The sequence below is a fragment of the Eumetopias jubatus genome, unplaced genomic scaffold (genome assembly GCF_037043125.1).
Source record: "Eumetopias jubatus isolate StellerSeaLion01/CBP00866 unplaced genomic scaffold, mEumJub1_p1.0 scaffold_47, whole genome shotgun sequence".
Lineage (NCBI taxonomy): Eukaryota > Metazoa > Chordata > Mammalia > Carnivora > Otariidae > Eumetopias > Eumetopias jubatus.
In genome coordinates this window covers 496,106-521,170 of record NW_028274853.1, presented here as the reverse complement: position 1 = coordinate 521,170, position 25,065 = coordinate 496,106, and the positions used below count along the sequence as shown (strand labels likewise).

Sequence of the window (25,065 nt, the reverse complement as noted above, 5' to 3'; positions counted from 1 at the left end):
TTTTTCTGACAATGTCTTATTAATATAACAGTTTTTGAACTGATCCCTTTAGCACCTGTGAAACTGGAAAAACATCTGCACAGTGCTAGATCCGAAGAAGGAAGATTATACTATGATGGTGAATGGTATATACGTGGACAAACAATATGTATTGATAAAAAAGATGAATGTCCTACAAGGTAAAAATTATCACTTCAGCATTGTTCAGTATTTACAACATTATTGTCAATAAATATTTGCCCCCTCTGTAGTACATTCATAATGCACCATTAATTGCCTATGGATCCTTCTTTTCTCTTGGCATATGATTTGATTAGCATGTGTGTTCACCAGTGTTAATATTTATAGACCTACATCACATATTAAGTTCTTGAGCACAAGCATTAACACAAGAGGAAATGTTGGAATTATTTAGCCCAGGTAAGTGGTCCTATTTGTTAGTTCTTAAAGTAGATGAATTGTTAGGATTTTAATATTATGATCTTTAAACCATCTGTTATGAGTTTTGGGTGGATATATTAATCGTTAACTTTTTTGGTTGTGTTACAGTATTTTGGATACAAAGAATATGTATCAATTAGAGTAGGAAAAGAATGGAAAATTAAGGAAAGCCTTAAGAGTCACAGTAATTAGAGTGTAACTTGAAAACTGAAAGCTGCCTTTTAAAAGACTCAATCTGTCTAAGCTTAAACGTTTCGATAATTATACAGCCTTCTAAGTTTTTCTGGTTTTTTTTTTTTTAAGATTTTATTTTTTTAAGTAATCTCTACACGCAATATGGGGCTCAAAGCCACAGCCCCGAGATCAAGAGTCACATGCTCCACTGACTGAGCCAGCCAGGCACCCTGATAGCCTTCTAAGTTTTATCTGGTTGTAGCTTTTGGAAAATATTAATGCTAATCACTGCTTTTGTTCCTTCAGTAGTTTAGGATTTAATTCTCAGAGTGGTAACATTCTATAGTAAGAAAGTATCTTTTTCTAGGTATGACTGGTAAATGCAGTGTTTGTATTTAGGGAAGAATACTCATTTTCCAAATATAGTGGTTTTACTTGGACTGTAATTTCATCTGTAAAGTTTTAGGATAGTAGGAGCATTGTGTATAATAACTTTCCTCATAGAAGCGCCCTGAGCTAATTACTAGGTTCTATGTGATACCCCTAGATTCTTTGCTTTATCTTACTACTTTTAAGACATTTTACTGACTACTTAGCATAAATGTGATTTAAAAAGAGATGAAATACTATAAGAGTATTAAACACAAATCTGTTTTTAAAAATATTTCTACATAAAGATAAGTAGTGTCAAAAAAAGAATCCATACAAGTACCTACAGATGTTTTGACACTGGGAATTAGGGATTGGTATTTTTAAGATTTCCTACGCTCCTGAAACCAGTATTACACTATATGTTAACTAACTAGAATTTAAATAAAAACTTAAAGTAAGTGGATACTCTGAAAAAATAAAGCATTTGAAAAAAATTTAAAACAGTCAAAGATTTCCTACTGCCTGGGCTGATATAAATTGGAGGTGTAATACTATATAATTAGTGTTTTTAGCTCCACTGTGTGTTTTTGGGGGGTGGGTTGGGGTGGGGCTGTAGTGGAACAATGTGCATTTAATAGTTCTTATAGTAAATATGACCAGTTCTATTAAGGAAAGAAAGGAGATTGTCTCTTAAGTGTTGCTGAATGTGATGTTTTTGACAATATGCCCTGCTGATAGTGCAGCATTGTGGTAAATGACAATTACATATCTGAATCTACTCTTGCAGTCCAGCTATTTTGGTTTTATGGCTAGTACTCTAAAATGAGTGGTGGAGGCGTATTGCAATTCATTCATTCATTCCTTTCCCCCCCCCTTTTTAGTGCTGTAATTACAACAATTAACCATGATGAAGTTTGGTTTAAGAGGCCTGATGGAAGCAAATCTAAGCTTTACATTTCACAGCTACAGAAAGGAAAATATTCAATTAAACATTCATAATCATGATTTAAGTGTTATCTAAAGCTACCTTATTAGTGTTATCAAGTGTGATGTGCCATGGGAGTTAAAAATGTATTCAATAACTTAATATTCTCATCGAATCATGAGACTGTATTTGTAGGTAGTACTCTTAAGTAAACCTCATATTGATATGTCAATGAGATAGTAATAAAAACTTAATCATGATCATTACATTTATTTGCCTTTTAGGTCCAATGACCAATAGGTATATATATATGGTAGGGGTTTCTTACTAAATTTTTTTCTTTGTTTTTTAAAAACATTATGCAAATCTGTTTTATCTTTAGTGAACTATGTTGCTAAATGGCTATATTTGTCTACAATTTCTTTGATTTTTCCATATCTTTGTCACTCATTGTGTTTGTAAATAAGCCTGATAAAATGTTTCCTATAAATGGTTTGTACTAGTACATTGTGTTAAATCAGAATTGAAATTTAAACATATATACGTGAGTGTGTATATATGGCATCATCAGCTTATTTAGAACTGATGACCTTTCTTTACAATCTTGTTTTACCCAAAATGAAGCTATTGGGTTTGAAAGCTAAAGGGAGCACTTTTGTAGACTAGGAGCTTTTCTTCTCCTCTTCCTTGATTGTATGGTGGTGACCTATTTTTACAAATTATACTTAATTAGTAAAATTAGTGTCAAGTAATAACATGCTTCTACCTGTATTTCTTGTGAACCTGTAGAGGTCAGGTATTTATGCCTGGTATTTATGATGCAGTATATAAGTGGTGAATAGTAACTGACAGTATTGTGGTGCTTGCTGTTCATGTCTGACCTTTTGAAACAGATTTTTAGTAAGCATTTTTCAGAGGTAAAACTAGGTTCTTATCTTAATTTTATTCCTAGGGCAAAGTAGACAGGGATAATATTCTTGAGTCTATTCCCAAATTAATATTTTTATCTTTGGTGGTTCTACACTTTAAGGCCACTTGGTGCAATTTAGAAAGTATTGGCCTCTCTTCCCTTAGCCACATGCAAAATTAACTTCTAAAACCTCAGGAACAGTACAAAGAATTGAAACCCTCAATATGGCAGCACAATTGGCTGTAGTATATATTAGGGTACAACCAAGTCAAGTTTTCCTGGTGGTCTTGTGCACTTTAATTTCTGTTATAATGAGACTGAAGAGGATGAGGAAGAGAGCTACTTATTAACAGGGCAGGAATATCTGCATTATTCCGTTTGTTTTCTTACTATTTTACCTCTGCAAACATCTTCCTGTGCAGATCACTACTTCACAGTTGCCAAATGTTAAAATATTTGACTTCTGAAATTCATTATCAGCAAAGTTATATACTTTGTTCTGTTTCTAATTAACCTTAACAAATGTACATAATGTCATAATCCAATAGTATTTGACAGTACTTATGTATACAATGTTTCATAAGCATTTTTAATAAGATTTGTATTTTTAAATTTAGTATATAATAAAAAGATGTGTTGAGTGTCATTTGTAGTGTCTTGAATTACTCTTGGGTAAGTTCTTTATAACCTGTCCACTTCTAAGAATGATTTCAGCCAATTTACATTAATAGGTACAGAGAGTTGGAGTGTTAAACAAATGTTTCTGCTTCCCTACATCACAGTTCAACCTCTGTTGGGGTATATTTAGATATTCAAGATGGGCAAGTTATACTTAATTTTAAAATATACATATATGTTATACTTTAACAAAAATGTACCGCATATGTTCTGAAATTCTAAATATAGAAAATATTTTTAAAAACTACGATTAGTGCATTTACTTTGAAAACATATACAACTATAATCATCTATAGAGTACTATAAAATAAAGTACTATAAAATGCATTTATAAATATTTTTATATTTATATATTGGCAGTTTGCCATTAGACTCTGGTCAAAAGGTTTAGGAGGATTGTTAGAATCTGTGAAGTGTGATATGATCAGTTGCTGCCGCTGCTGTCATGTTTATAATCAGTCTCTGTTTTAGGATCAGTTTATAGGCCTTTCCTCCCACAGCTCCCAGTATTTCATAATCAGCCCATCCCTTCCAGCCATTTTCCATTAAAAAAACACCCCAACCATCACTAATCCAGTGCATTACTAATAATTATTAGCAAATTAAGAGCACACTCCTCATTCTGTCCCTCTCATTGGTAGCCTGAGCACTTTTCATTGCAGCCTTCCTCAGGTTGTTCTCAAATACATATTGTTACTTAGAACTCAAACACTACTCAGAGAACTGTGTACACCTCACTGATAATTATTTGAAAAGAAAAACAGGGACATTGGCTGTTATTTCGAAGATTTTGTTTGTGGACCCAGTAAGTTCAGTACATTAAAACTGAACTAAAATGAATTTATAGGGTAAAAAAGTCGATGCAGGATGAATATACTAGTTAGGATTTATGTAGTCCCATGGAAATTGGAATATAAACTATTTTAATTGCTGAAGATAAGGAAATCTAAAATATTTTTTTTAAAAAACATGGAAGTGTAGAATGGGGTTAGGGAAAAATGCATGTTCCTTATATTGTCTTTATGGATGAACTACAGGAATTGTGGCTGCTGGGTCAGGAGGGATTAACTGAGGCAGTTTCCCCCATTGGACACTGTGGCCCAGCCTTGCCCTTTATTTCACAGGCCCAGAAACTTGAACTTTATCTATATATCCTGTAATGGGCTGAATTGTGCCTTCCACCCCTTTCACCAAATTCATCTGGTGAAGCCATTACCCCCAGCACCTCAGAATGTGACTGTATTTGGAGATAGGGTCTTTAGAGAGGTGATGAGTTAAAATGAGATCATTTTAGGGTGGACCCTAATCCAATCTGACTGACAAAAGAAGAGGAAATTTGGACATCCGACAGGTGCCCACCCAGGAGGCTGTGTGAGGACAGGGCAAGGTCACTACCCGCCAGCCAAGAAGAGAGACCTAAGAAGAAACCAAACTTGCCAACACCTTGATCCTGGACTTCTAATACCCAGCACTGTGAGAAAATGAGTTTCTGTCGTTTAAGCCTCCCAGTCTGTGGCATTTTGTTAGAGCAGCCCTAGCAAACTGGTAACATGCCTCAAGGTGACAGCTCTGGGGAAGTTAGGCTGACCAACTCATAGGGGATTGAAGGGGCAGCCAAGTGTCAGTTTAATAATTTAAATTGGGAAGTATAGTTGAGAAGGAGACCTGACTCCTCAAGTCAGTTCTCTCCTTCTAGGAAAATCTGTGTGAAAACAACCTTGTGATCAGATTTGTTTTGGTGAGAGTCATCAGTTCTCTGGTGAGGGCATCCCCTTTCTGGTATTGTGCTGGACACACTGCTATCATCTGACTTTTGACTTTCTTTTTTTTTCTGGTGCCCTGCTGACCAAGATCTCTCCCCTGTTACTGGGCTGCGCAGGCCTTTCCCACTTCCCCCTCTAAGTTCTTTCTATGCCATAGGCTTTCCCACTCTGGCCAGCTTATTGGACCAGAATGGACCCTGACTTCACGGGCAGCCTGTACCTGTAATTTTTAATGCTTGCCATGTACCAGGAATTGTATTTGATGTATAAACAGAAAGTTGTTATTTAATATTTTTCATGTTTAAAACAAAATGAACATGATGTAAGAATTCTAATATGTTTACTCTTTATATATATTGGGAATTTCTGGTCATGAGGTTTTTCACAAGGTACCAGAGGCAAAATACTGTGACAGAACTTATATTTGGGTTTTTTTTTTTTTAAGATTTTATTTATTTATTCATGAGAGACAGAGGCAGAGGGAGAAGCAGGTGCCCCAAAGAGCAGGGAGCCTGATGCGGGCCTCAATCCCACGGCCCCGGGATCATGACCTGAGCCGAAGGCAGATGGTTAACCAACTGAGCCACCCAGGCGCCCATATTTAGAGTGTTCTAAAACTGAGTTGATTTTATCTCAAGTTGCTAATCTTTCTGAAAAATGTGTTTATCTCTCTCTCCCTTCTTCCCCACCCACCCACCGATTCATCCATCCATCCATCTTTCAATTACTAGAAAGTAACTGTAAGTCTAAAATTTCTTTGCTCTTAAACTTGAAGCTAATGCATTCTCTTTCAAAGACACATTTTATTATTAAAGGTCAAGGGAAAACGTTATGTAGTAACAGTCTTTAAAGTTTACTTTTCCTTTCCTTATCTGTTTTCCTGTGTCTAATACAGTTTTGAGGTGGGTGACCTTGCCAGCACACTGCTGCATTCTCTTGAGGAGAGAAGTGTCATAATTCTAGTCCAGAAGCAGCCACATGGTAGCTTTTCATCTCTACCAGAAAGATTACAGTTTATGTTAAAGTGCTTAAGAAACCAGATCCTTGAGCAGAGGCTAAACGACATCTGCTATTAGAGGGATGGGAAAAGAAATACTATATTTCACTTATTGAAAGAATTAAAAAATGGCATTGTTAATGGAAAAAACAGGTGCTTTCACTTGTTTGAGGATAAATTTATGATTTCAGGATGTTTAAGTACATCTACTTAATGACTACTACAATGACTACATTGACTTCAGCTATGCATGTTCTGACAATCCCAAATCTAAATCTCTGCCCTAACCCAAGTTATATATTACAAGTTACCTGCGGGGCATTTCCATCTGGTGGTCACGCTTTTTGAACTTCACACGTACAAAACCAAATCATTATCTCTTCTTCACATCCCTGCCCCAACCCCAGTTGTCTTCCTCCTCTGTTCCCACCCTTGATTCATGAAGCCATCCACCCAAATTCAGGCCCTGGGCAGGCTGTGGCAGCTGACTAAACTCAATGGGCTTCGGAGCAAGACTAAGTGTGTGTGAACTCTGTCACTTACCAGCTGTATGACTGTGGATAATTTCTTAACCTTCCTGTGCCTCCAAACGTCCTCATCTGAAAATGAAAATAGTAATTCTAAATGTTTCATAGTGTTGTGAGGAGGTTTCAATGAATTAATATATAGTATGTGCTTAGAACAGTGGCTATTACATGATAAATCCTATATAAGGGCTATTTACATATTTTGACTCCCCATTTCTAATTGTCAAGTCCTACAGATTTTAACTCTGAAACATTTTCTGAAATCACCCTCTTTTGTCCTGTGCCCCAGATGCTGCCCTAATTCAAGCCTTTACTGTATTTTATTGGGATGATTGTGATGGTCTAACTGGTCTTCTTGCTTCTTGCCCTTTTTCTTTATAGCAAATATTATATTTCTAACCCAGAACTGATTATTATTATCATATTTTTGCTCCCTGCTGGGCCTCAATTCTTTTGTCTGCAGGGCACTGCAGTTCCACTGTTTCCAAGAAAGGCTTTTCCCCCAATCATGTGGCTTCAGCGGGAGCACCCATTTCTCTCATGGTCTGCCAGTCTCGGTCACAGTTTAGACGAGGTGGGCATGTAACCCAGGCTGTCCTGATTAGTACCCTTTGCTGAGATCTTTCAAGCTGTGACTGTGGAAACAGAATCCGTCTCCATCTCATATTGAAACCAGGAAGACAATAAAGTTTAAGAACTACAGGCAATTAAGTTTCCTGCCCTGTGTAGAAAGATGACACAGGGAGCTGAAGAGACAGGGGACCGACAGGTAGTTGGCATTTAACTTCCTGCTTTCAGCGGACCCACACTCCCTCTGTACTACAATCCTTCTCATGTCACATGAGTCTTCTAATAAATTCCCCTTTTGCTTTTTTTTTTTTTTTTTGAGCTGGGTTTCTGACCCTTGCAAAATTTATCACAAACACCAGGGCTTCATACTCTGTTGATTTTCATCTTAAAAATTATAATAAACTTTGGTAATTTCACCACAAATTCAAGGAATAAAAAATAAGGATATTGGTAGAGCTGCAAATGTATACGTGAGAAAGAAAACTAGGAACTGCCTGGCACTCATTGCTAGACCTTGGGGTTCTCCCGTTAAGCATAAACAGCCTCTTAAAACAAGGCCACTCTGACTGTGATGAAGCGAGACAAAAAAAAACCCAAGACCTTCCCCCCCTCCCAAGCTTGTCTAAGTCTAGATAGAAACAAGATCAGTCGGCAGACAAGGAAAACATGCAACCGCCCCCTATTGCTAATATGACTGACTGCTACTTCTTTATCTATTACATCTTTGGCCTCACTTCATTCCTCCTGTCTTATAAATAAGATTAATCAAGATGCCCAATCATAGAATTGCCCCCACTTTCTGACACTTCTTTGAGCCCTACCAAAAATCCCCTGATACAGTACAATCCTGTAAGTCCTTTTTAAAATACCTTCTTTTGGGCGCCTGGGTGGCTCAGTTGGTTGGGCGACTGCCTTCGGCTCAGGTCATGATCCTGGAGTCCTGGGATCGAGTCCCGCATCAGGCTCCCTGCTCAGTGGTGAGTCTGCTTCTCCCTCAGACCCTCCCCCGTCTCATGCTCTCTCTCTCTCTCTCTCTCCCTCTCTCATTCTCTCAAATAAATAAAATCTTTAAAAAAAATAAAAATAAAATAAAATACCTTCTTTATCAGACACCCACAATCCCCTATGGCATATGCTTCCTCACTGCAATGAGCAAGAGACCCAGTTTGTTAAATTCCAGGTAAGTTCAGGGTGGTCTTTGGCTGGACGGCATCAATACATGGAACATTGAAAACAGTTTTGTTGTTGAAGGGTTTTTCATTAGATTTAACCTAAAGATCCTTAAGTATATTTTGGACAGTCTTCTAGGAGCTCCCAGTGTATAATTATAGTTATAATGACTGATAAAACAAACTGTAGGTTTTGATTTTCAATTACATGTTATAGAAGATTCATAAAAGACAAGACAAAATGAAAGCACATTTCATGAAAGACATTTGTACTTCAATCTAAGTTAGAAAGCACTTTGCCTTCAAAACCAGAAAATAATGTTAATATTTCTACTGCATTAACCAGGGACTCTCTCCTAGAAATGTAAAAGCTATAGTACTAAAGCATTTTGATTAAAACCTGAAGGTGGCAGTAAATTCCTAGAAAACTAAGGTACTTAGTTTAGGATTTGTATTTTTTCTTCTAATTATTCAAATTTGTATAGTGAGACTGCAGTTGCATTTAATTCTATTGCGTACTAATTAAGGGAGCTTCAGGAAGAAGATGAAGTTCTAAACAAGGATTATATTGTTATTACTGTTTACCGACTGAAAAGAAGTCACCATGTAAAAGGCTTAGGAACATTCAACGGATTCAGTGCTTTAGAGTTACTATAGAAACAAAGTATGTAATTAAACAAAAGGAAACAGAACTTTTAATACAGATCAAAGTGCTCTGAATGGCATTAAATAGATAGTTTCTATTTGTCTATTAAATTTATGACCCTGTTGGTAAGCTTTTTGCCCCACACTTTCCCAATTTTATTCTCAATATTCTTAAAATAGAATTTTTTATGGTTGTGTGTGCCTGGGTAGCTCAGATGTTAAGCGTCTGCCTTTGGCTCAGGTCATGATCCCAGGGTCCTGGGATCGAGTTCCACGTCAGGCTCCCTGCTCCTTGGGGGCCTGCTTCTCTCTGTCTCTGTCTCTGTCTCTCATGAATAAATAAATAAAATCTTTAAAAAAAAAAAGAATTTTTTATGGTTGTGTTTTTCCCCAAGGATCTATTTATAATCAGTAGACTCCATAGACTTATTAATCAGGAAGGGCCTAACTGGTAATTTAATACAGAAGCTTTACAAATAGCAAATTAATAAATATTAATTCATACTGGAAAATGAATTAATTTATTGATCTTTTATATAAAGATCTAAAACTAGATTGTTTCAGAGTTTCTTCTCTTGAGGGTAAACACTATCACTGGTACATTGAGTTATACCAAAAGTTATTGTGAGGTTTTAGTGCCCTCAGTACATAGGCACAAGATTATTAGAGCTTTGAAAATTAGGAACCATAAAATTTCTCTAATCCTTTTAGAAAAAAGTTAAGCAAGTCCTGTATATATTAGTGTATAAATACACAAAATAGTTAATTCTGTTGAACAAGATAAGTGATGTTGATATTTTGAATATCTTCCTATAACTATGCTAATACACGAGTAACTATCAATTTAGAAATTAGTGGATGATTTGAATTTTCAAGATGTTATTTCATTCCTCCATTTAATTTTATTTAACTTTATTTTTAAGGCTGTACTGTAGTAAACTATTAACCATGGTAAATGTAAGTTTAATTTTATAAATCCAAGAATTTAGCTTTATTCTTCTTTATGATAATCTCTTTTAGGCAGTTAGAAATTTCACAGAAAGACTGAAAGAGGATTAGTTATGAGTTTGTTTTGACCAGGGAAAAATGTAAAGTTAGAAGCACAGACACACAGCATTTATTTATTCCAGAAATACTGACACCTGCTCATAATAAAAATGTCCAAAACAATTATTTTTAACATAACAATTATTCTCAACAATTATAAATGACTAGTCCATTTCATCTTCAAATAGTGTTTAGATTTGTTTGTAATACTTAAAAGCGTAGTAAAAACAAAACAGAACAAAACTGTAGATTCTGCATAATTTAGAGCTATTTTAACTTATGGTGCTTGAGTTCCATTTGGTTAGTTGGAGGACATAATAGTGAATATAAATATAACTCCCTATGTGTGATTACCATCTTAAAAATATGTACCAATGAAATCTGCATTATTTCGTTGTTGACTAGTGGTGGTTAATACTGGCTGCCAGCAGAGGGCGCTTTGAGGTTTATCTGTTAGAATTCCAACACCTTGGTGGCTGAGGAATATAGACTATTTGTCTTCAAACTGATCCAAGAGTGAAGACATTTCTAATATTTCTTTATTCCCTCTGATTTCTTGTCTACTTTTACAAACCCCTAGACCATCTGGCAAGGGATGAGAAGGCTATCTAAAAACCCCAGCAGCAGTTCCCAACTGACTGCATGAGCAGATGTGTAAGAAAGGGTCCCGAGGGGTGAGGTTTAAGGGAGGCAGGAAACTCCCTGCATTTTTTCCCTCAGCCCCTTTCAAACTCCATCACCACTACCAGCAGTTCTCCCCTAGAGATCTGTATGGAACCGAGTAATAAAAACATGTGGCTTTAAAACAGTCTAGTTTAGTCAATAAGAAAATGAATACCAAATGGAAAAGAGGAAGCCCAAGGGGGAATCAGTGCTGAAGTAGCCTTCTGGGCAGTGGTTGTCATGCTTTTTGACAGAGACACATATCCTAATACACTCATGTGTATGTATACATACACAAACAACACATGCATCTAAAACAAAAGTACCTTGAAGCAGTATTTACCCTTAACAATGTATGAAAGAGATATATATATAATTTTTGTTGCCTTTTCTTTTTTTTTCAAGTAGGTCCCATGCCCAATGTGGGGCTTGAACTCAGGACCCTATGATCAAGAGTTGCACGCTCCACCAACTGAGCCAGCCAAGTGCCCTGAGATATATATGATTTTTAAATACTTAAATGAAATACAGAAAATAAATTCTAACAGGGTTTTTCAAGGAAACTGACAAACTTGTTTTGGTAATGTCTGTGGAAGAACAAAAGGCCAAGAATAGTCACAATGCTTCCAAAGAGGAAATGGAATTAAAATTCAGCAGGATAGACAGCAGAGATGAAGAAAAGGGAAGGTTCAAATTGAAGTGGGGTTTGGCAATAGAACCAAGAAAAGCTCAGAAAACAAGGCACCCTATTACTGAGCCCCATACAAAAAGAACTAAAGAGGGAACTCTGTGATGTTAGAGAAGGTTTCGTACCTTGCTTAGTGTAGATGTCCAGGAAAACCCTTTTTATATAAAAATAACTAAAAAGTATGAAGGTCAAATCCCATGCAAAATTATTATAATAAAAAGAGAAAAAGAAGTAGAATTACTTGTTCCTATGCCAGAAAGATATGCCCACGATACAGGTGAAAACTGTGATCTACTGTGATCATCTAAGCGAGCCTAAGCATCACATATACTACAACTGGAACAATATACAGAGAAAATTAGCCTGGCTCCCACACGAGGCTGACACGCACATTCACAAAGTATTCCATATTTAAAAACAAAAAACAAAAAACAAAAAAACGGTGATCTCCTGTTTCAAAATAACTAAAAGATATTAAGAAAATGTTACAGGACGTGAAAAAACAAAATACATCAGTCTTCCCTTATTCACGGTTTCGCTGTCTGTGGTTTCAGTTGCCTGCAGTCACCTGTGGTTGGGGAGCAGATGATCCTCCTCCTGGCAGATCATCAGAAGGTCAGTAGTCTCCTAACAATGCGTCAAAACGCCTACACCGTTCACCTCACTCCATCGCATCATGTAGGCATGTCACATCATCGTCATAAGAAGGGGGAGTACAATCCAATATTTTGAAAGACAGAGAAACCACATTCACACAACTTTCATTACAGTATATTGTTATAACGGTTTTATTTCATTATTAGTTATTGCTGCTAATCTCTTATTATGCCTAATTTATAAATTAAACTTTATCATAGGTATGTTTGTATAGGAAACTGTATAGTATATGTAGGGTTTGGTACTATCTGTGATTTCAGATATCCACTGGGGATCTTGGAACAGATTCTGCACAGATAAGCAGAATTAGTAATTAGAAAAACTCAGAAATGAGGTGACAGAACTCAGCAAAGAATAAAAAGTAAAAGAAAAAAAGTTATTTCAAAAGTGAGGACTAAACTAGAAGGAACACGAGTGAACAAATCCATTACATATTGCCTTAAAAGAAACAGAAGGTGAAAAGAGGAAAATTAAAAAACAAAAAATCAATGAAGTATGAGATTAAAGGGATTCAAGAGGAAGAGGAGGTAACAAATACTGAGGATGGAAAAAGAAGACTGCTTATTAAATGGATTATGGCATCCTTGAAAAAGAACGTCAAAGTAAAAGAATGGAACAATTACTAAATACTCTAATTAAGAAAACTTTCCTGAAATAAAAAAGATTTGAATTTCACACTGAAAGCATAACTGAGAATACTGAATTAGAAGGACCAGTGACAACACATATTCTAGTAAAATTACTGAACGAAAAGGAAAAGGAACAAATTGGGGGAGTATCAAGCTTAAAAGAGCATATGACTTATAAGGAAAAGAAAATTATCACTGGATTTTCAACAGAGTGCTTTATCCCAGAAGAAAATGGATAAGCACATTGAATATATTTAAGGAAATAAAGTGTGAGCCAAGAATTTTATAATCAGTAAGAATGACTTCAGAGATAAAGGGCACAAACTGTTGTCAAAAAACAACTCAGGGAACATTATTCCAGTGAACCCAACCTAAGGAATCTACAAGAGCATGAGCATCACACAATCAAAATGACCAGAGACATCAAAATAAGGACTGACAAGGATTAAATATATGGCTAACATAAATTTCAAAATAAAACACCTCGTTTTTCAGCCTATATAACTTCACTGTGAGATGCTACCTCTTACAAAGTCTACTACCAGTTTTTTAAAATTATCTCACCAGCAATTGTGTCACAAAAATCTTGACTTGAATAAATGCATGATTCCTATCTGATTCAGCGACGAAGTCACTCATGTCATTGATGAATTAGATTTTTTTTTGAAGATTTTATTTATTTATTTGAGAGAGAGAGCTCAAGCACAAGCAGGGGTAGCAACAGAGGGAGAGGGAGAAGCAGCCTCCCCGCTGAGCAGGGAGCCCGATGCAGGGCTTGATCCCAGGACCCTGGGATCCTGACCTGAGCCGAAGGCAGACACTTAATGGAATGAGTCACCCGGGCACCCGTAGATTCTTTTTTTTTTTAATTTTTATTTATTTAGAGAGTGCGCATGCGTTGGGGGAGGGGTAGAGGGACAGAGAGAATCTCAAGCAGACTCCCCACAGAGTGGGGAGCCCAATGCAGGCCAATCCTACAACCCTGAGATCATGACCTGAAATCATGAAATCAAGTCTTGATCATGAAATCAAGAGCTGAACATTCCACACACTGAGCCACCCAGGTGCCCTGAATGAGATTCCTTTTAACATGAATGTTGGTTGCTATTTTTGTTTCTGTTAATGAGTAAGACAAATGTGAAATAATGAAGACATGTAAGAGAAGTTCACTCATTTGTCAATGATGCAAGTGACCTCTTTGATGAACTAGGTAATAGTTTTCAAATATTTCCTCATTTTTGGGGTCCTATTCAAAATGGCTACAGGCACAATACCCTTCTAAGTTTAATTTGCATTATTAACATTTTCTGCATCACTTTTTAAAGTCTAGACAATCATAAAAAACAACAAATCAAGTCCTAATTTGTATCATTTACCCATTTCTGTGGTGTGAATATTCCTACTATGGTTGATTTCATGCTACCAATGTGATGTCACTGAATGCAGAGTTGAGAAACCTTGTGCAGTGCTCACCATTACATAGTAATATAGTGTTTCCACCATGCAGATGTAACAGATGTAAATAACATGAAAAGCATAGCTAGTTATAACATGTAGCAAAATAATTAGGAACTGATGAGTTTTGAGTATTTTCTACCTTTACTTTTAATATATGCAGTGGTTAAGTTTATATAATTTAACTTTGATAATGTAGGTGTTTAAAAACCCGCTTGCAAAGTTCCTGAATATTTAACAATCGGCTGTCCTGAGCTGGTATGAGCTGGCCCAGCATACCACTGGATAAGAGGGAGAAAGTGTAGTATGTAATGGTCTGACAAAGTAAATGGAGTATAACTACCTTAAGAATAGAAGATTGTGTGAATTCTTTTTTTTAAAATATTTTATTTATTCATTCATTTGAGAGAGAGAATGAGATAGAGCATGAGAAGGGGGAGGGTCAGAGGGAGAAGCAGACTCCCTGCTGAGCAGGGAGCCCGATGCGGGACTTGATCCCGGAACTCCAAGATCATGACCTGAGCCGAAGGCAGTTGCTTAACCAACTGAGCCACCCAGGCACCCGAAGAGTGTGTGAATTCTTAAAATGTTTTCAGGAACCATATTGGTGGTAATATTAGTATTATTATTCTGAGACTGCTGTGTGTGTAGTATGAGATAAATGAGTAATTATGGGATATATTAATGTTATCATCCTCTACATTCTTGAGAATCAGATTTCTAATATGGAAAAAAGGAGATACAATGATAATAGAAAAGAGGTTACATAAAAGATTGAGTTGGAACTGGAACTCTCAATCTGGATGCAACAGATATTTTACATAGATTTCTTAGTTCTGTCTGCCGAATAGGCCTAAAAATAGTGCTCAGCCTAGTAACAATAAGCATCCTTTGTGCCCAGATTGTGGTACAATATACAATTCTTACTACTATTTTCATTAAAAGAAACCAGAGCTTCTTAGAGAAATGGTCAAATCTAGGAGTTGGGCAAGAAATGAACAAAACAAGCCTAGAATATCGTATATTACCAGATAGAAAGAAAACTATTAAATCCTACTAGAGTCATGTCCATGATTCAGGGAACAGCTTTAAAGGGCTCCTAGTAGTCAAACATGGGACAACTGGAGCTCAATGATAACAATTACAACAGACTGAAGCCCATCAAAATATTTAAATTGCAAAGTTCATAATGATTGTGTGTGTGTGTAACTTTTGGAAATGATAAAGAAACCATTTGTTATCTTGAAAACTGATGGATAAAGGAAAGGAATCCCAACATCTTTCCTATATGAATTGCATATAGGATTGGTGATAAAAGAGTAGATGAGGGTATGTGTATTACTATAAAGGTAATCCAACAAATAAAATGACAGAATTTGCATATCACCATTTGGCAATTTCTAATGAATGGCTAGAAGCACAAAACATCAATGGCTGCTAAATTCACAGAATAAAGAGATAATCAGAATTACATGCCTCTTATAAGTTCTGAACTTGAGTCTGATCCAGTCTCTGGATCCAGCTCACAATTTGCAGAAAATTCAAGAGGACGAAAGAAAATCTTGGGTTGTATTAAGAATATGCAATCAGGAAAATCCAGTCTGTGGGAAACTCTACAGGGCAAATGGCCCAGGTTCCTCGACTGAAAAACTGAAAGGAAATGAGGGGATAGAAGAACTTATAGAGGAGGAGATACTTAAGAAGATGTATAAATTTTTTAAACCAAGACTAACTGATAGTGTGATGGGATCCATGTTTGGGTGACAAAACCATTTTTACAAAGCAAGGAAGCGATTGTCATAAAAGCCAGATGGTGGTTATTCATGTGAGCAGAAGGGTTGTGACTAGGCTGGAACACCTGGAAGCAGCTTCTGGAGCTGTTAGCAACAATCTACTTCTTGACTAGGGTGATGTTTGCCTTCTGATAATTTCTGGGGTTATACATTTGTTTTATGTGATTTTTATGTCTTCACTTTTATGATAAAATGATTCTAAAAAATTATTTCCAGGTGGATTTTTAGCTTGCACCGACATACTCGACCATCTTACCTATGAACCAGGCCTCAGTTTTTTCTTCCTGTCAGTAGCTGTAGGGAACACTTCCTAGGCCACAGCCGTGAGCTGAGGGAGAGGTGTTGGTGCAACAAAGGCAGGCAAATGGGCAACATGTTTGTGTTCTTTCTCTCTGACCTCTGGATCTGTGCAGTCCTTTCTGTCTCCCTTGCCCCAACTTACTTATTACTGTATGCAACTCTCACTGAATAGCTCTGGCCACATAGTCACTTCCTGTCCCCTGGTCAGGGGCTCAGTCTCTACAAAGGCCCAACAGCAAGTCAGAAGCTACTTTTCAAATGATGTTGGAATTTTCTGCTGTTGTTCCAGAACACTGGAGGTCTGCAGTCCAACTCTCCTATTTGAGACTTGGGAGAGACAGCAAAGCATCCTCGTCTACCACACACACATCTAGCGCACAGTATTTGCTGGATTGTAACCTATACACCAGGGTTGCTTGTAGCACAGACTAAGTCTGCGGCAGACCCCTCTCTTACTCTTAACTCGCCGCATTTGGAGTCATCTGAACAATGGGCTGGTTTCCCAAATGTGTACACAGTCTCCAAAATCTGAAGATGGCTACCACAAATTGCGCCTTTCTTAGTAGAAGATGCAAGGTTCGGTGAGGTGTTCTTTACCTTAGCTAGTACACCTCAGCATGACCCCCAACCAGTCTCAGTACGGTAACTTCATTAACGGGGCAGGTCCTCCAATCACTGCAGGGTCTTCTTCCACTTTCTAATGCCCATGTTTCTTACCAGAGCATTTAGAGTCCTTGCCCCTTCCCCCCACCCCACCCCCAACCCCCTGGGTTGATTAATAAGATGCCTCAATACAACTGACCGGCACAGTATTTTGTGAAATGTCCAGGCAATCAAAATTCCTTTGGCCTATATTGTAACAGAGCAGGAGAATTAATTTAACCAGTATAACCCTGGGACAAGACCATGAATGCGATTTGATGTCTGGGGCAAGCGACTGTAAATTGCTTCCGATCTTTTTTCCTGGCAAGGGTTTAAAAGACTACATTCGCGAGATTAATGGCTGCATACTACATGCCGGAGCTTGGTCAGTCTGTTCCGTTAAACATAACACACATCTCAAAATCACAACACAGCAGCGGCGGCTGGGGGCTATCACTTGGTTCGGTTTTAGAACAGCCGACTGTTCCGCCACGATCAGTATGAGTTTTGCTGATACTGGCCCTGGACGTTAAAGAGATAAGATGAGGACCCCCGCCCTACCTCCTTTACTTTGTTTTTTAGAGATCGCGAGCGAGCGTGAGGGGGCCTGTGTGGGGGAAGGGGGAGGAGAGGGAATCTTTTTTTTTTGAAGATTTTATTTGTCTGAAAGAAAGAGAGAGCGCACACAGGCAGGGAGAGCCGCAGGCAGAGAAGGAGAAGCAGGCTCACCGAGCAGGGAGCCTAATTCGGGGCTCAGATCCCAGGACCCTGGGATCAGGACCTGAGCCGAAGACAGACGCGTAAGGACTGAGCCACCCAGGCGCCCCTCCCTTACGTTTTTAAGGATGTCATTACTCTGGCATTTCACCCAGGCTACAGTATTACCTTTAGTTTACTTATAATTTACCGATAAATTCTTCTGAATCTTAATTTTCAAGTCATATATCTGCTCTATTTGTTACTATGAACAAAATCTATAGCAGACATCTTAAAGACTAAAGTTTCTAAATTTTCTGCACTCCTGTAAGATTTTATAAAAGTAAAGGTATAGTTTAAATCTATTGGTTGATTTATATAAATAATTGAACACACAATATTCCACATTTCTAGAAGATTTTTTTTTACACTATGATTTTTCTCTTTTGAACATATTTTGATATGACTGTCAAAGTTCTCCAGAGAAAGAAAACCAACAGGATTTATATATGGAATTGGCTCACTTGATTATGGAAGCTGAGAAGTCCAACCATCTGCAAACTGGAAATCCAGGAAAACTGATGGTGGAATCCTGTCACCGGAGACGGGTTCTCGGACCCCACAACAATAGAAACTACCAGGCTGGACCCAAAAGTCAAAGGGACATGCAAGACTTTACTGGGGCTCCAGCATGACCTAAACGGAGACAGAAAATCAACACGAAGCAATTTAGGTACCTTCCTGCAACAACGCCAAGACCCTGCCTATACGTGGAAAAATTCACTTCACGGTCCAACGTGCTAACGACGGAAAAGCCGGGGGTGGGCGGGGGAAGTGCTTCCTCCTGATTGGTTCGAAGGGCCTCATTCTAATTGGTTGGAAGGACCTATCCTGATTGGTTGGTATTGGCAGGCAATTCAGGCAGCTCATTGGTGCTTTTTGGAGCTAGGTTCCCCCTTATATATAGCCTGCGTGGTGCTCTTGCTCTGTGGGACGAGCGGATTAACGGTAACAGGAAACAGAACTCCACTGGCTACATTAGTGTTTTTCACCTGGGGTTTGTTCCAGTAGTCCCTCACTGTCTCAACCCCACGCTAAATGCAAAGGCCCTGAGAAGCCGGGGAGCAGGTGGCATAAAGACCGTAACAAGGACGAGAGAAGACTATATTCCAACTCAGCAGGTGGACAGGAAGTAAGAAGGGACGAATTCCTCTTTCCTTCCTCGTTTTGTTCTATTTACACCCTCAAAGGATTGGATGATGCCCACACACACTGGAGAGGGCAACCTACTTTTCCGAGTCCACCAGTTCGAATGCTCATCTCATCTGGAAAAAGCCTCACAGACACACCCAGGAATAATGTTTAATCTGGGCACCCTTTGGTACATAAAATGAATCATCACAGGCAGGTAACTGTATCTATTTTTTCCTTCTTTGATAATATTTGAATTGTTTCCAGAATTTTTGAATTTGGGAGTTTTAAACCTTTCATTTGTACGTATATTAGAAATTGAAATGTTTATTTGGATTTTGCAGATTTGTTAAAATATTTAAGAAAACATTTATTACTAGGTCTGGCACATAAGTTTTTCTTTATTTAAAAATAGTTTAGGGGTGCCTGGATGGCTTTAGTAGGTTAAGGGTCTGCCTTGGGCTCAGGTCATGATCCCAGTGATCGAGTCCCGCATCCAGCTCCTTGCTCAGCCGGTAGCCTGCTTCTCCCTCTGCCTGCCGCTCCCCCTGCTTGTGCTTGCTCTCTCTCTCTCAAATAAATAAATAAAATCTTTTTTTGTTGTTGTTGAGTAGTTTAAGGGGCGCCTGGGTGGCTCAATCGGTTAAAGCGTGTGCCTTCGTCAGGATCAAGCTCCATGTTGGTCTCAGGCAGCCTGCTTCTCCGTCTTTCTCTGTTGCTCCCCCTGCTTGTGCTCTCTCTCTTTCTCTTAAATAAATAAATAAAATCTTTTTTTAACATTTTTTTAAAAAGATTTTATTCATCCATTTGAGAGAGAGAGAGAATGAGAGATAGAAAGTACGAGAGGGAAGAGGGTCAGAGGGAGAAGCAGACTCCCCGCTGAGCAGGGAGCCCGACGCGGGACTCTATCCCGGGACTCCGCAGGATCATGACCTGAGCCGAAGGCAGTCGCTCAACCAACTGAGCCACCCAGGCGCCCATAAATAAATAAAATCTTAAAAAAAAATAAACATCTTAAAAAAACAAGTAGCTTAGGGGCGCCAGGCCAGCTCAGTCGGTGGAGCATGAGGCTCTTGAGCTCCGGGTTGAGTTCAAGCCCCACATTGGCTGCAGACATTACTTAAAAAAAAAAAAAATGAAGTAGTTTAATAAAGTCTAAGATTACTTGTTGCAGTGAATGCTGTTCTGTTTTTTTTAAAGATTTATTTATTTAAAAGAAAGTGTGTGCCTGTGAGTGGGGGGAGGGGTGGAGGGAGAGGGAGAGGGAGAATCTCAGACTCCACACTGAGCATGGAACTTGACTCGGGCCTGGATCCCAGGACCCCAGGATCATGACTGAGCCGAAATCAGGAGTCAGATGCTCAACCTACTGAGCCACCCAGGCACCCCTTAATATTATTACTATTTAAGTCTCTAGATCCAGCACTTGAACTTGAACACAGCTCTGTAGTTTTTGCTCTATAAATTGTTTTCTTCCAATAATAAAACCATCCTTTTATAGAAAAATTAGTACCAGTTCTGTTACAGTGTTACAATGATTATACTAGAAAAATGTCCCATTTCCTAATCTCCCTTCTAGCAAGCACGCTGGAAGTTTGTAATGAGATATTTAAAAGTCTCTTAAATCCTAATACTTTTTTGCTAACAGCAGCAGAAAAATGCTTTTCTTAGTTCTCTTCATAACCAACTGTGAATTATGTTAATATAAACTTAAACTGCAGAACATTCAACATTAATTCTCAGTGATCATATTGATCATCAGATTCCAAAAATCAAGAAAGATGCCAACAAAAAAAAAGATTGAATGACTCTTTCTTAGGTAATGTGTGTATTAATCATGTATGCTCTACTGTGTCTCTCAGACCACTGATAGTAGTTGGCTGCAGTGGTTGTTGAAATGCGCACATTTCTTGCTAAGGATCCTTGTTTTGCACTCTGATATTTTCTATTCTACTGTGGTAGCCAGTTTCCAAGATAGATTCCAGTGTTCTCAACTGCTGGTATTCACATCCTTGCGTAGTCCTCTCTCACACTCAGTATGATTGAGCTGTGCAGCCAGTTGGGTATTATCTAAATGATGGTGTGTGACTTCTGAGGCTTGGTCATGAAGGACATTGTAGTTTCTGCCTTGCTGTCTCTTGGATCACTCTGGGAGAAGCTGGCTCCTGGGTCACGCATGAAGACACCCAAGCAGTCCAATGGAGGGGTCCACATGGTGAGGAACTAAGACATTCTGATAATAGGGCACCCTGTCAAACTTGTGAGTGAGCTATCATTTCAAAAATGTTATAGGGGCGCCTGGGTGGCTCAGTCCGTTGAGCGTCTGCCTTCGGCTCAGGTCATGATCTCCAGGTCCCGGGATCGAGTTCCTGCATTGGGCTTCCTACTCCGTAGGGAGTCTGCTTCTCTCTCTCTCTCTCTCTGTCCCTCTGCCCTTCCCCTCTACTCATTCTCTCTCCCTTAAATAAATAAATAAATAAATAAATAAATATCTTTTAAAAAATGTTATATAATGAATCATACAGTATGTAGTTTTTTGGCTTGGCTTTTTTAACTCAGCATAAATCTCTGTGGTGGGACCACAGCTTTTTCTGTGGTATTCGGCTAGAAGTTTTCTGTCTTGCTAGACTGTCTCTTTCCTGGAACTTTGGCTGTGGAGGGCAGGTTATTGGGGGGGCTTTTTTGGTCTGCACCCACTGACGGGGGCAAAAGCAGGTTGTCTCGGCTTTTTCAGCTCCAAGTCTGAGATTATATGAGACAAAAATAAAACAAAAACAAAACCCCAGGGAACTCACCATCATGTTGTTCCTCAGATTCTAAGTCCTTTAGCCAGTCTGCGTGTCTTTTCCACCTTACAGAGTCTTCTTAGGTTTGTTTTACATGTTTTCAGTCTTAGTGGAAGAAATAGGGAAAATTATGCCTGCTCCATCTTCCTGGAAGTGGAAGTCCCCAGGGCTGCCCGCTTCACTACATGAAAGGAAAATGATTTTTTATGATGTAGCTTTCTGCTTTTTGTCCTTATGGTTTGAATATTTTAGTTGCAGGAGAGAACATGTTGATCTTTATCCATTTGTCCAACAAATAGAAATAAACTAGCTCTTTGAATTGTCCATGTTACTTCTAGTTGTTTTTATACTTACTCGGATGAATTGAGAGAAGTGCATGAGAGAGTCTGGAGGGCCATGAGCAAGCAGTCTTGCTCTGGTTCCTAAGGTATTTTTAGGAACCTCCTACTCAGCAAAAACCTCTTCCACCACTGAATTCTATCCCCAAACTCTGATAAAATGTTTTCTAATTTACAAGTTTAACATGGGCTCTATTGTCTAAGTAAACACAGGGAATGACAGACAGTTCCTACATTCCTTGGCCTTGAATTGTGCTGCCCCTTATGAATGACTGGTCAGTCTGGGGGAACTCAGCCAATACAGTACAGACAGCTTTCTGTAATTTCAGGTAAAGCCTTCAGGTTCATCCTGAGTGGTGCACAGAATGGAAAGTATGTTTGAATTAGCACAGAGCCAAAATTGAACCGGGATCCATTCTTCACACAGGATGTGCAGAAATCCTACCCCACCAGTGCAATGAATTATTACAAGATCAGAATTACCCACTTTTAATATAAAAAGACATCCAAGCTGAGGATAACGTCTTAGACCCCTAATGTCAGTATTTTTACTTGACTTCCTCTTTGCGTTCCCCAAAGGAAAACAGTGTCAACGTTCAACTGGATTGTGGGCTTTTGCCCACAGTCATTTGAACTTCCCTGTCTTTTTCTGCTTTATCTTTGCTTTATTTTTCAGAATATGCATGATCTTTTTTCTGTGATCTCTCTATGCTTTCTATTCATTTAACCTTTTCTATAAGAATACCTCAGTATATCCAGTTTTCCTACCCTTCTCCCAGCCTTCCTAATATCGATTATATCACAGTCACCTAATATTAGTGACAACTATTTTTTATACTGTCTTTTGTACCCAGAGCTACCTTCTTTCAGTAGTAACTGCAAAAGAAGCCAGAGAACAAACTGTCCTTGTTCTTCCGAGGTAATTTTAAGGCTTTTGTTGCGAGTGCTAGTCTTGTTCCACCTAACCCACTTTCTTTCCTTTTTTCTATTTCACATGGGTATTTACTTGTCTTGCTTATCAAGATCTGGTTATTCCTACACCTATGCGGTGTAACTTTGATCTGTTTATTTCTAGAACCTTGAATTTTTCTTGGCAGTTGGTATCTCAGATTCCCTTGGCTAAACTGATCTGTTTCCCAACCTGAGTCTTACTCAAGGCCAAGAGTTTGTGGAATCTTTACTGTCTGATTGCTAGGCTTTGGCTTATTTTTGAACATCCACCTCAGTGACTAGCTTTGGGTCACTTAAAGTGTTTCTGCTCTTCACCCTTCCTCACATAATCACATATGGCAACTTTGTGAAATGTGAACTCCTTTTTGTCACACTTGAACTTATGACCCTATCCAACTCTCTCCAGGCCTATGTTTACACTTGGAAAATTTGACTTTCCACATACAATTGATTATGAAACCCTGTCAATTTTGTGTTCTAGAAATTGCTAGAACCTGCTCCCTCAGAAGACTGCTTCAGCTGCAAATTAACAGAAACACAATTCAAGCTAGCTTTTCAAAAAAAGGAAACTTATTCTTTATTACTAGAAAAGTCTAGAGATTAATTAAAGTTAATTAGACCCATATACTCAAAACAGTGTCATCAGGAACCTTCCTCTCTGGTTCCTTCTGTTCAGCTTCACTCTTGGGCAAGCAGGATTTTTTTTTTTTTTTTTTGCTTTTTAAAACTTTATTTCAACATAACTATGCTTACAGAAATACATTCATATTGGTTAATAGAATGCAATTTAAGTTTAACTTATCCTACACAATTTGGACCAGAGACTTGGTGCATGGTTTAAGCTTAAAAAAAAAAAGGATTTGCAATCTGGTTTATTTTTCATCTATTACAAATGTATGTAAAAGATCCTCCCATCAAATGCTGCTAAAGCAGGCAGCAAGAACCTTGAAATAGTTTGGTTTGTCTCGGAAAAACAACACGTATTGCACTGTAAAAGTTTATAAAATTGGTACAACAAAACATTGTTGTAATGTTTCAATGCCAGTTTACAAAGATCAGTTAACTAATGGATGTTGAAAAAAGGGTGGGGAGAGCTTATGTACACAAATGAAAATGTAAAAGCTATCGATTTAGTTAAAATTGCATGTAGATTGCAAGTCTACACAAACCAAGATTCAGATAATTTATTGAATCGCAAGCAGAATTTTTCATGGTGGGAAAGATGGTGCTCTGCAGCTCCAGGCTCACACAGTGCTTACAGACATGCCTCTGGGTAAGGAAATTGGGGGACTGGGGTGCAGGGGTGGGAAGGAGACTGACTTTGGCAGGATTTGAACTTTTTTACCTTGTGCTGATTAAATAAGTGCACCAATAGATCATTACAAATTGTATTACAAATTGGAAATTCAATCCGTAGAGATATGAGCTAAGTAGAAATAATAAAAATCCTGTTAATTAGGGAGAAGGTGAAAAGGTGAGGACAGCAGTATCAAATACTGCCCAGGGTACAAGCAGGTGAAGAACTGAAAAGTGTCAACTGGTTTCAACAACATGGAGGTCAGTGATGAGTTTGACAAGGGGAAGTTTGTTGGGACAAATAGCCAGAATGTGGTGGGTTGTGAAATGAAGGGGAGCAGAAAGGAAGGGAGCACGTAGGAGGGGAAGTATTGGAAGACTGATGGGAAGGAGCCAGCGGAGTGAGGCAGTTTGAAGATACAGGATAGAGTAAGGCACTTGAGAAGTCACAAGAGGTAGGCCACTTCTTCCTCTGAAACAGGAGGGAAGAAACGAAGATTCATACATAGATAGATTTGTGTTATTGTTCTGGTGGCAGGAATTTGAGGGGGTCCTTTTGATGACTTTTGTTTCTCTATGAAAACAGAAGTCTGATTGCCTCAGATTGCCTGCTGAGTGATTCTGCAGGGCTGAGTGGGGAGGGATGTGTGTGTGGCAGAATTCAGAAGTTTGAGAAGAATAGAGAAGATTTTTATCTATGTTACAGAGATGTGGAGAATAGAAAAGTAAGACAACTAGAAAAACATAATTCTGTAGTTTCTT

The 25,065-nt window shown here is 38.3% G+C and overlaps 1 non-coding gene across 1 annotated transcript; it reads left to right on the top strand.

Annotated features, from left to right (window-relative positions):
• The first annotated feature begins 11,877 nt into the window (after positions 1-11,877).
• Positions 11,878-11,984, top strand: LOC148161867 (U6 spliceosomal RNA). Its single transcript, XR_015767324.1, has one exon. It is a non-coding gene; the product is annotated as a U6 spliceosomal RNA (small nuclear RNA).
• The last annotated feature ends 13,081 nt before the right edge of the window (positions 11,985-25,065 follow it).